This window comes from Psammomys obesus, unplaced genomic scaffold (genome assembly GCF_907164565.1).
Source record: "Psammomys obesus unplaced genomic scaffold, mPsaObe1.curated_primary_1811, whole genome shotgun sequence".
Classification (NCBI taxonomy): Eukaryota; Metazoa; Chordata; class Mammalia; order Rodentia; family Muridae; genus Psammomys; species Psammomys obesus.
Genome location: NW_026587032.1, coordinates 6,351,116 through 6,360,999, shown reverse-complemented (window position 1 = coordinate 6,360,999; position 9,884 = coordinate 6,351,116). Strand labels below are relative to the sequence as shown.

At 47.5% G+C, this 9,884-nt stretch overlaps 2 non-coding genes across 2 annotated transcripts; both read left to right on the top strand.

Annotated features, from left to right (window-relative positions):
* Nucleotides 1-71: 71 nt before the first annotated feature.
* On the top strand, nt 72-178 carry Trnal-caa (transfer RNA leucine (anticodon CAA)). Its single transcript has 2 exons — nt 72-109; nt 133-178. It is a non-coding gene; the product is annotated as a tRNA-Leu (tRNA).
* A 237-nt stretch (nt 179-415) lies between these two features.
* On the top strand, nt 416-487 carry Trnae-cuc (transfer RNA glutamic acid (anticodon CUC)). Its single transcript has one exon. It is a non-coding gene; the product is annotated as a tRNA-Glu (tRNA).
* The last annotated feature ends 9,397 nt before the right edge of the window (nt 488-9,884 follow it).

The following is a 9,884-nucleotide window of genomic DNA, read 5'->3' as shown; positions in this document are numbered from 1 at the left end:
GGGGGGGGGGGGGGGGGGGGGCGGTATCATCGCAAGCACCAGGACCAGCAGAAAGGCCAGCGCTGCCGGGTGTCAGGATGGCCGAGTGGTCTAAGGCGCCAGACTCAAGGTGGCAAGCCTTCCCTATGGGCGTTCTGGTCTCCGAATGGAGGCGTGGGTTCGAATCCCACTTCTGACACAGTAGTTTTTGCTTGTTTTTCTTTCTTTAATTTTCCTCCGTTCAGAAACCTAACCGATACCTTTTGCGTGTTTGTTCGTTTGTTTGTTTGTTTGCTTTCCCTCCGCTCTGCGTTGCCGCGCTCTCCCCGGCAGCGACTCACCAGGTTCCTGGTTGCTGCTTCCCCGCGGAGCTTCAGTTGCGCGTCACCGTTGTCGTCGCCTAGTGTAGCAGCGTGAGAAAGCTCCTAGCACCTCTTCCCTGGTGGTCTAGTGGTTAGGATTCGGCGCTCTCACCGCCGCGGCCCGGGTTCGATTCCCGGTCAGGGAAGCATCTCCTTTTCTTGCTCTCTTCCTTGTTTCTGTTTCATTATTTAGAAAACATTAAACTAAGTACTTAAGAAACGAAAGCGAGATCGAATCCGGGTGGTTTCTGTTTTAACGGAGAGCCGGACTGAGGCCGTGAACACCGGCAGGCAGCAGAACAGGCGTTGACGCCGAAACACAGTGAAATTCAGAACCACCCAAAGCGGCGCCCGCTGCGCCCTGCGTCCCGCTCAGAACCTGTTCAACTTCAGAGCAGCTCGGGAGGAGGCGAGGTTCTCCCTCTGCCAGCGCTGGCCTTTCTAGGGAGGAAATAAACGGAAATCGTCCCGGCAGCGCAGCCAACACTGATCCTTCCCTTTACCTAGGGTCAACGCTGGGCAGTGTTTTGTCCCGCTCTTCGTGTCTGGAAATTATTGATGACAGAGAAACAGAGGGTAGATAGATGATCCCGATCTATTGATAGCTAATTAGCAAGCGACCGGTAGGTAAGTGGAAGGTGCTCGACAGGTAAACAGATTGAGAGAGGCCTGATAACTAGACGGGTGGTTAACACACAGATGATAGGTAGGGGACAGGAAAGATGATAGGTGGACAAACACGGGTGGCCCTCTCCCCTCCTACCGTCTGAAAGCTGCACACGGGCACCGCCTGTCCCGCCCCCCCCCCCCCCCCGGCAGTCTCTGCCATTCTAGCGCGAAACCTCAGTCAAAACTAGGCCACACTCACGCTCCTCCTGGCCGCACAGGGCCCTGCGAGCCCGGGGCTGCGTGAGCCACGAAAGAACTGTGCCGTCTTCTCTATCAGGGTTAAATAAGACGGGGGAGACGCCCTTCCGGTTTTCAAATTATCTTTAATTTTGTGTGCGCACAGGCACGTGTACGGGTGCGCACCTGTGAGCGCAGAGCCCCTGGAGCTGGTGTGAGCCACCCGACCTGACCTTGGGGGTTGTGCCCACAAACTGACTCTGCCACCTCCGAGCCGTCTTTCCAGCCCCAGGAACGTCAAAAATCCGTTTGGTCAAAAATCCCTCCTGAGTCAGCACCGTCCTGAAACGAAAAGATCTGTGCGCTCAAGGGCGCGGGGCCGCTTGACACCCACCCTGCTTTAAGCCAGACTGTGCGGCCGAGCCCGGAGCCCTCTGCCCCGCGGGGACGCTCTGGGTGAGCGCGCTTCCTGGCGTTCACGGAGCCGTGCGCCCTTCCGCAGCGGTCAAACTTCTGCCCTGCCGAATTATCTTGCGTGATCCACACAGGGTTTCTCTGCGTAGCCTTGGCTGTCCTGGACTCACTTTGTAGAGCAGACTGGCCTCAAACTCGCAGAGATCCGCCTGCCTCTGCCTCCGGGCTGTGATCGTTTTTCTCAAGAACCCCAGGCTCATTTCTAACGGGACTTCAACCCAGCTTCCCAGGGACCAGGTGTGGTGGCACAGAGCTCTAACCCCAGCCTTTGGAAGGCAGAAGCAAACAGAGCTCTGTGAGTTTGAGGACAGCCTGGTCTACCTGTTGAGTTCCGTCCAGGCCCAGGCAAGTCAGGGTGAGGTCACCTGCCGGCCTAGAGCTTGCCTGTTCACCTGCCTCGAGTGGCTCGTAGCACGGGGCAGCTATGTTTCTGATCTCCGAGTAGAATGAAGTACATGAAATCCCAGAAGAAAAATGAAAGAAGGGGCTGGAGAGATGGCCCAGCAGTTAAGAGCGCTGTCTGTTCTTCCTGAGGTCCTGGGTTCAATTCCCAGCAGACACAAGGTGGCTCATAACCATCTTTACTATCTATACTGGGATCTGATGCCCCCTTCTGGCACGCAGGTGTACGTGCAGATAGAGCGCTCAAAGTTAATAAATACATTATTAAAAATAAAAGATATGAAAAAGTCATAAATAAGAGACTACAAAAGGACAGGACAACTGGAAGATGAAGGGAAGAACTGGAAACTATAAGCAGTGCTTCCTAAATGGCTGAACACTGTGAAATGACAAATCTAAGAACCATGGCCAAAGAAGGAACGGAATTTTATCCTAAAGGTATTTTCAAAAGCATTTCAATAGGAACACAGTAGGGAGTTTTCCCCAAATTAGGGAGTAGGGCAATTTAGATACAGGGGGCCTTGAGGAGATCAACCTGACTAGCCCTGCAAAGAGCAAGACTGAAAAGAAAAGCCTTCTGGGTGAGAGGGCGCGCGCCTTTAATATCAGTGCTCGGGAGGTCGGAACTGCTGGGCCCCTGTCTGAGACCAGCCCGGTCTGCAGAGTGAGTTTCAGGCCAGCAAACACTAGTGAGACGCTGTCTCAAAGAAAAGAAAATAATCCCCTAACAAAATAAAGTCCAGGTCCTAATGGTTTCGTTGCTGGACTCTATCAAACTTTCACAGAACTGGCAGTAATGCTGCTCAAGCTACTGAACAGACAGAAAAGGAAGCACCCTTACGGAGATATCTCTCTCTCTCTCTCTCGCACATATTATAAACCAATTTCCTTGATGGGGATAGGTGCAAAATTTTCAAGCAAAGTACTTGCAAATCAAGTTCCAATCCACATCAAAACAGTCATTCACTCTGATCAAATTGGCTTTATTCCAGAGATGTAGAGATGGTTCAACATAGGCAAATCTCAGTGAGATGTAGAAAAGGCGTTCTGACAAAACCCAGTATTACTTTATGATAAAGCTTTAAGAAAATACAGACTAGAAGGGCCATTCCTCCACATAATAAAGGCTCCCCGTGACATCCTGCCATCATGGAGAAAACATGAAACTTTCTCGCTAAAACCAGTGTTCGGTCTCTCCACTTCTACTCAGTGCAAAGCTGGAAGTCTCAGAGCAGTAAGATAGGAGAACAAGTAAGAAAGCTATAGGAGGGAAAGGAAGAAGTCCAAGTATCTTACTTGAAGGTGATTTGATTCTATATGTGGAAGACCCTGAACACTCCCCCAGGGCACCCTTAGAGCTGATAACACTTTCAGCAAACTGGCAATATACAAAATTAGCACAAAAATCATTCCTACATCCCAATAACAAGCATACTGAGAAAGAAATCTGGGGGAAGATATCATTCAAGATTGGCTCAAATTTTTTAAATACCTTGGAATAAACTTAACCAATGATGTGAAAGACCTCTACAATAGAAAAGTTAAACAATCAAGTTCAAGATGACTCTGGGAGATAGAAAGTCCTCCCAAGCTCATGGAGAAGAGGAATCAATATTGCAAAAAATGGCTATTTTGCCAAAAGCCATCTACAGTTTCAGTGCAATCCCCACCAAAATTAAAATGCCATTCTTCACAGAAATAGAAAATGAATCTTAAAATTATTTGAAAAAAAACACACACACAAAATTAAAAAACAAAAAACAAAACTCAAACTTTGATTGCCAGAGCAACTCAGAGCAAAAACAACAGTGCTGGAGGCATTACTAAACCTGATTTCAATCATACTACAGGGCCATAGTAACAAAACAGCACGGTACTAAAACAGATCTCTATATAAAGAACAGAATAGAAGACCTAGACACAAATCCATACACCTGAGTTTTCACAAAGAGGCCAAGAGTGTGTACTGGAGAAGACAATCTTTTTTAATAAATGGTATAGGGAAAACTGGATGTTGCCTGGACAAGAAACTAGCTCCTTATCTCTTGTTGTGGGGTATCCACCAGAGAAGACTGCTCAGACATGGGGATAAGCCAACAGAAAGTCTTTTTTAGCTGGCCAGAGACGACCCTGGGGGTTTGGGACCCCAGGGTAGCCCAGAACCTTTCTCCGGGTAAGCTTTTAAGCACAAAAACCATGTTCTGGGTTGACATACTTCAGTAAAAACAGCCAGAAACAGACCTACGGGATCCAAAAAAACAAGCTTAGTGCATTTAGAGGCTTTCCCAGAACTACTGAAGAGTTTAAGTTAGCCTGAATATAACTCCATTTTGAAATAAGGATTTTGACTGGGAACTGAATTCAGGTACCAGGAAATATCACAGAATGTACACCTGGCAGAAAACAGAGTTAACTCTCCTAGCAACAGCCTCCAGGAAATATAACAGAATAAATGCTTTTTGGAAAATAGAGACAAACTCCCTGGCAATAATCAATGGGAATCAGTTGGAAATTGGGTGGGAAAATTCTCCCCAATGTTTCAGATGTGGTTTAGAAAAATAGCCATTGTGATTATATGCCTTAGCCATTGTGATTATGTGCCTCAGAAAAGGTCACCCCCGCCCTGCTAAACTTCACGCAATTCTGTAATGCCAAAGCTTGTGCCCCCCTGCTTGCTGCCATGGAAACCCCTTGATCACAGACTTTCCCTTTAAAAATCCTGTTCACTCAGAGCTCGGGGTCCCACTTCTCTACTGCTGCGCCAGTGAGACTTGGGTCCTGAGTTCGATCGCTCTTGTAATAAAGCTCTCTTGCAATTGCATCGAGTCGTCTCCTGGTGTTTGCCAAGGGTTCCGTGAACCTGGCATTACACTACAAGCATTTGCTGGGTAGGCCTTTGTTAGTTTTGGGAGGTGTCTCCATGCTGAGTTTTGCAGCCTGAATGGTACTTTTATCCTGGAGTTCTGCTAAGTGTGTCCTGTTATACTTCTCACCCTACATAAAAATTAAGTCCAAATGAATGAAAGGCCTTAATTTAAGACATCAAATTCTGAAAATAGCAGAGGAAAAGGTAGGGCAAACATGTCAAGATGTACGCATAAGTAAGGACTTTCTGAACAGGACTCCAGTTGCTCAGGGAAGAAAGCCAGCAGTTGACAAACAGAAGCCCATGGAATTAAAAGGCTTCCCCACAGTCAATCAGCTTACAGAACGTGAGAAAACCTTTGCCAGTTATACATCTGACAGAAGGTCAATATCTAAATATACAAAATTTTTTTAACTGAACAACAGGAAAACACAACCCAATTTTTAAAATGAGCTAATGAACTAGCAGACAGTTCTCAAAAGAAGAAATACAGACAGCCAAAAAAAAAAAATGTTTTTAAAAGTGTTTGACATCTTTAGCCATCAGGGAAATGCAAATTACAACTACTCTGAGATTCCATCTCACCCCAGTCAGAATAGATATCAGTCAATCAATCGATGGGTCGATCGATCAATCAATGGCAAATGCTGGCAAAGATGTGGGGAGGATGAGCCACTACTCACTGCTGGTGGGGAGTATAAACTTGTGCAGCCACTAAGGAAATCAGGATGGAGATACCACCCAAAAACCTTGTATCTATTTCCAAAAGGCTCTCTATAGCTTACAAGAGATATACTTGCTCAACCATAGTTATTTCTGTTCTGATATCACACATACTACATTTTTTAAAATATCTTTTGGGTTTGGGGGTTTGTTGTTGTCTTATTTGTTTGTTTGTTTTGAGACAGGGTTTCTCTGTGTAGCTATGGCTGTCCTGAAACTTGATCTGTGCATCAGGCTGGCCTTGAACTCAGAGATCTTCGTGCCTCTGCGTCTTGACTGCTGATATTAAAGTTGTGCACCACCACTGCCCAGCAATCTAAAATATTTTTCAATAATAAAATACAAATTTAAGTGCCAGTCTGGGGAAGGTGGAAGTTGGGCATTTCCCCCATCCCTACGGTGCTGATGAGCTTTAGGGTTAAATAGAGGAGAAGTGGGGGGGGGGGGGCGTATAACCGCTTTGGTCAAGGTTTGGTCTGGTTAATCCCTACTGTACTTCTGGCTCTTCTTGACAGCCCAAAGAAGTCCTCACTGCTTGAGGGAACAAGCTGATCCCTCAGGATGATTGTTTCTCCCTAGGGGTAATGTCAGCACACAGGCATCTGTCAAGGAGGTGCTGCTGGTCCTGGGATCCAGGGTTGTGGGCAAAGTGACACAGAGGGTAAAAGAATGTACCAGACCAGAACTGATATAAAGTTTTTAGTACATATTCACTCCCTTAAGAGGGACTGGGTTTTTGTTTTGTTTTGTTTTGTTTTCATAGCAATTGAGAGAAATTACTTGGCCTTGCCTCCTGGGCCATTTGAGTGAGGTTGTATTGGAATGGACTGTAGGAAGGCAGCTCCCTGTCCTGAGTGTTTTTGCTTGTTTGTTTGTTTGTTTGTTTGTTTTTCGGTTTTCAAGACAGGGTTTCTCTGTGTAACTCTGGCTGTCCTGAAATTCATTCTGGACACCAGGCTGGCTTCAAACTAGGAGATCTGCCTCTGCCCCTGCCCTGACTGTGCCTCCCAAGTACTGGGATTAAAAGCTTGTGTCACCACTGCCTAGCTGTAAATCCTTTCTTTCCCCCTTAAATAGTCCATTCATTTAGTTATCGGATACTTCCATAGTACACATCACGCTTTCTGATTAGTCCCTGACCCTTTCTTACCTCCCTCCCACCTCTGTCGCCACCCCCATGTCTCTTTCCACATCCACACCTTTCTGTTTCATTGCTACCTCTGCGTTTAACCGGTGCTATGTGGCCGGGAGTTTTGAGGTGTTCACTGGAGCCTGGTGGGTTTATCAGCTGACACACAACTGAGAAGCAATTTCTGCCCTACCCTCGGCATCCATCGGGAGCCTGGAGTGCAGCAGGAAGGGGTAAAGCTATATGGTCTCTCTGTCACCTGTGACTGATGTCTTGGGCTGGCCCACCCCTACGCACTCCCTTGCAGTCAGCACTGCTGCTTTGAGAGCATGGTTGCAAGGGCTAAGTCATACCCAGAAGATGGCATTCCATGGCCCTTCTCCCTGTCTTCTGGTCTTACATCCTTTCCGACCCCTCTTCTGAATTGTTCCCTAAGCCTTAGAGGGGGTGGTGTCAACATCCCATTTGTAACTGAGCATTCAACCAACGCTTGTTCTCAGAACCGTGAGCAACCATGTGTCTCTGCCTTTATTCATGGTAAAGGTTCTCCAAAACTGACAGACAGCCATTGTCTGTGAATATGAATGTAAATACATAGAAAGCAGTTTGGGCATTTGTGTTGATTTAGCTAAATCGCAGTAGTAAACTCCCCCAAAGACATAATACCTTTTTGACCATGGGTTTTTAACTGAGTTTGCAGTGCCAGGCATGAATTCCATCTCGTGGAGCAGGCCTCAAAGCCTATCAGAGAGCGTTTGGTTCTCCCCATAATAATCACTATTGCATTAGTTGGCACATCTTACCTGGAAAGGCTGGTAGATTAGTTCTCGGCTGGGTCAAACCGCTGATGTTTTTGCTGTAGTGGCAGCCTGCTTTGCACCTTCCTGCACTCTGAAAACCGGCCAGCAGACTCAACCTCTCAGTTCCGGTTTGATTTCTCTGTAACCTGCCTTGGAACACGTGATGTCTTCAGCAGCAGGGTCTTATCAACCGGTTCTGGTGGGCACCCAAGAGGACTAGCAAGAGGCTATAGGGCAGGGGACTCTGAGGCCTCCATGAACAGCAGCTTGTGTGGGCATGTCCGTTGGAGATTGTCTTGATTACTTTAGCGGATGTGGAAAGACCTACCCTGGTACTGTTTGGAACCCTGAACTGTGTAAGAATAGAGAAAGCTGCTAAGCAAAAAGCACGCACTCATTTATCCTCTGCTTGCTCTTTTTTTCTTTTTTTTTAAAGATTTTTGTAAAGTTTTATTTATTTATTTAAAAAATTTTAGATTTATTTATCTCATTTGTGTGACTGTTTTGCTTGCAGGTACGTATGCATGTCTGTGTGTAGTTCCACCATGCACAGGCCTTGTGCGTTCAGAGGTTAAGAGGGCACTGGAGTCCCTGGAGCTGGAGTTACAGGTGGTTGTGCGCCCCCTTGTGGGTGCTGAGAGCAGAGCACGGGCCCTTTGCAAGAGCAACCACTAGGCCGCGTCTCCAGCCTCATGCTTTGTGTTGTGTGTGTGTGTGTGTGTGTGTGTGTGTGTGTGTGTGTGTGTGTGTGCGTGCGCGCGCGCGCAGCAATGAGTGAACACATATATGTGCAAGCGCCCAGAGACGATAGAAGAGCGCTGACCCTTGGAGCTGGAATTACTGGTGTTTGTCAGCCGACCAGCTGCCGAGGTTCCTGTTTAGACTCCCCTGCAGGGATGTACTGCGGCTTGAGCTTGTGAGCTAAAGTCCACCCTTTGTTTCCCACGCTGCTTCTGCCCGACCTCTGACGTGGGAGGACGCAGCTCACTGCTCTCTGCAGGGAGAGAGAGAATAAGGCAGTGGATGAGTCAGTTCTGGGAGAAACGATATGTGACCCGAGTGTCTGCACATGTGCCTTCCGGGTGTGCGTGGAGGCGAGGTCCTGGCTGTTTTTGACTAGGGCTGCTTGCCAGGGCTGTGGTTTGATGAACAACCCCAAGAGATAAAATAACACCTACTCTACCCACACGCATAGCTAGCAACCTTGCTTACTGCTCCCTGTCTCTCTCTCTGTCTCTATCTCTGTATTTCTCTGTCTCTCTCTTTCACTCTGCCTTAATCTCTCAAAAAAAAAAAAACTATACCATGGAACTCACTCTTATGGCCTCAAACTCAGAGATCCACCTGCCTCTGCCTCTCGAGTGCTTGGATTAAAGGAGCGCCCTACCACCACCCAGCCTTATTTCACCTAGTTCTTGACAGTACCCAGTTGCCTTTGGCCATGACCTGTCACCGCACTGTGTAGACACCTGGTCTATTTCTGTGACCCTCATGGCGACTAACTCAAACTCCAAGAGTTCCCTCCAGAACAAAATTCAGGCCAAGTCACTGCCAAATGATAGGCTTCTCTAAAAGCCGTCCATCTCTGTGCCCTTCATCTTATCTCTCTGATTAAAGGGCATCATTGGCATCAACTCTGCCATCTCTACACTCCTCCTCCTGTGTCTGCCAGGACATGTTGGTCTGGGGACAGAGAGGGGTAAGGCACAGAAGTCAGGATACAGCCCATCCTGACCAAACACTTAACCTACCCCTGTGTCAGGTCTCCATCATGAATCACCAGTTATTATAGAAGCACAAAGAAGAATAAGACAGAGCCAAGAATCTGGAGTGACAGCTAGATGGTCCCGGTAAGGATGAAGGTGTCCTGCAGAAAGAGACCTTTGTGTCCCCCCCCTTCAGCCATTATACTATTGAGACATTGGGTCCCAAGGAATTGGAATGTCTCCAAAAGTCTCCTTGTGGTAGAGGAAAAAGCCAAAGCCTGGTGTGAGGCAGACAGGGAGCTTGTCTCCCAAGAAGAGACTTCACTTGGTTCCCACAACGTTCAGACCACCTCTCTGAAGAAACTGGAGCTGAGACATTGATGGATCAATGTAGGCAGGACCACACCTTGACTGGGGATTGGTTAACTGTTTAAACCTGATGCCTTTTAGTTAAGCTTCTGTCGGACACCTGAAGATGGACTGACTGTTCTTCCCAGTTGTGGCTACATTGAGCAAACCTCCTTTCTCTGCTTCAAACCATTATTATCCTCCATCCCCTAACAGGATCTCACTCTGCAGCCCTGGAAGGCCTGGAAC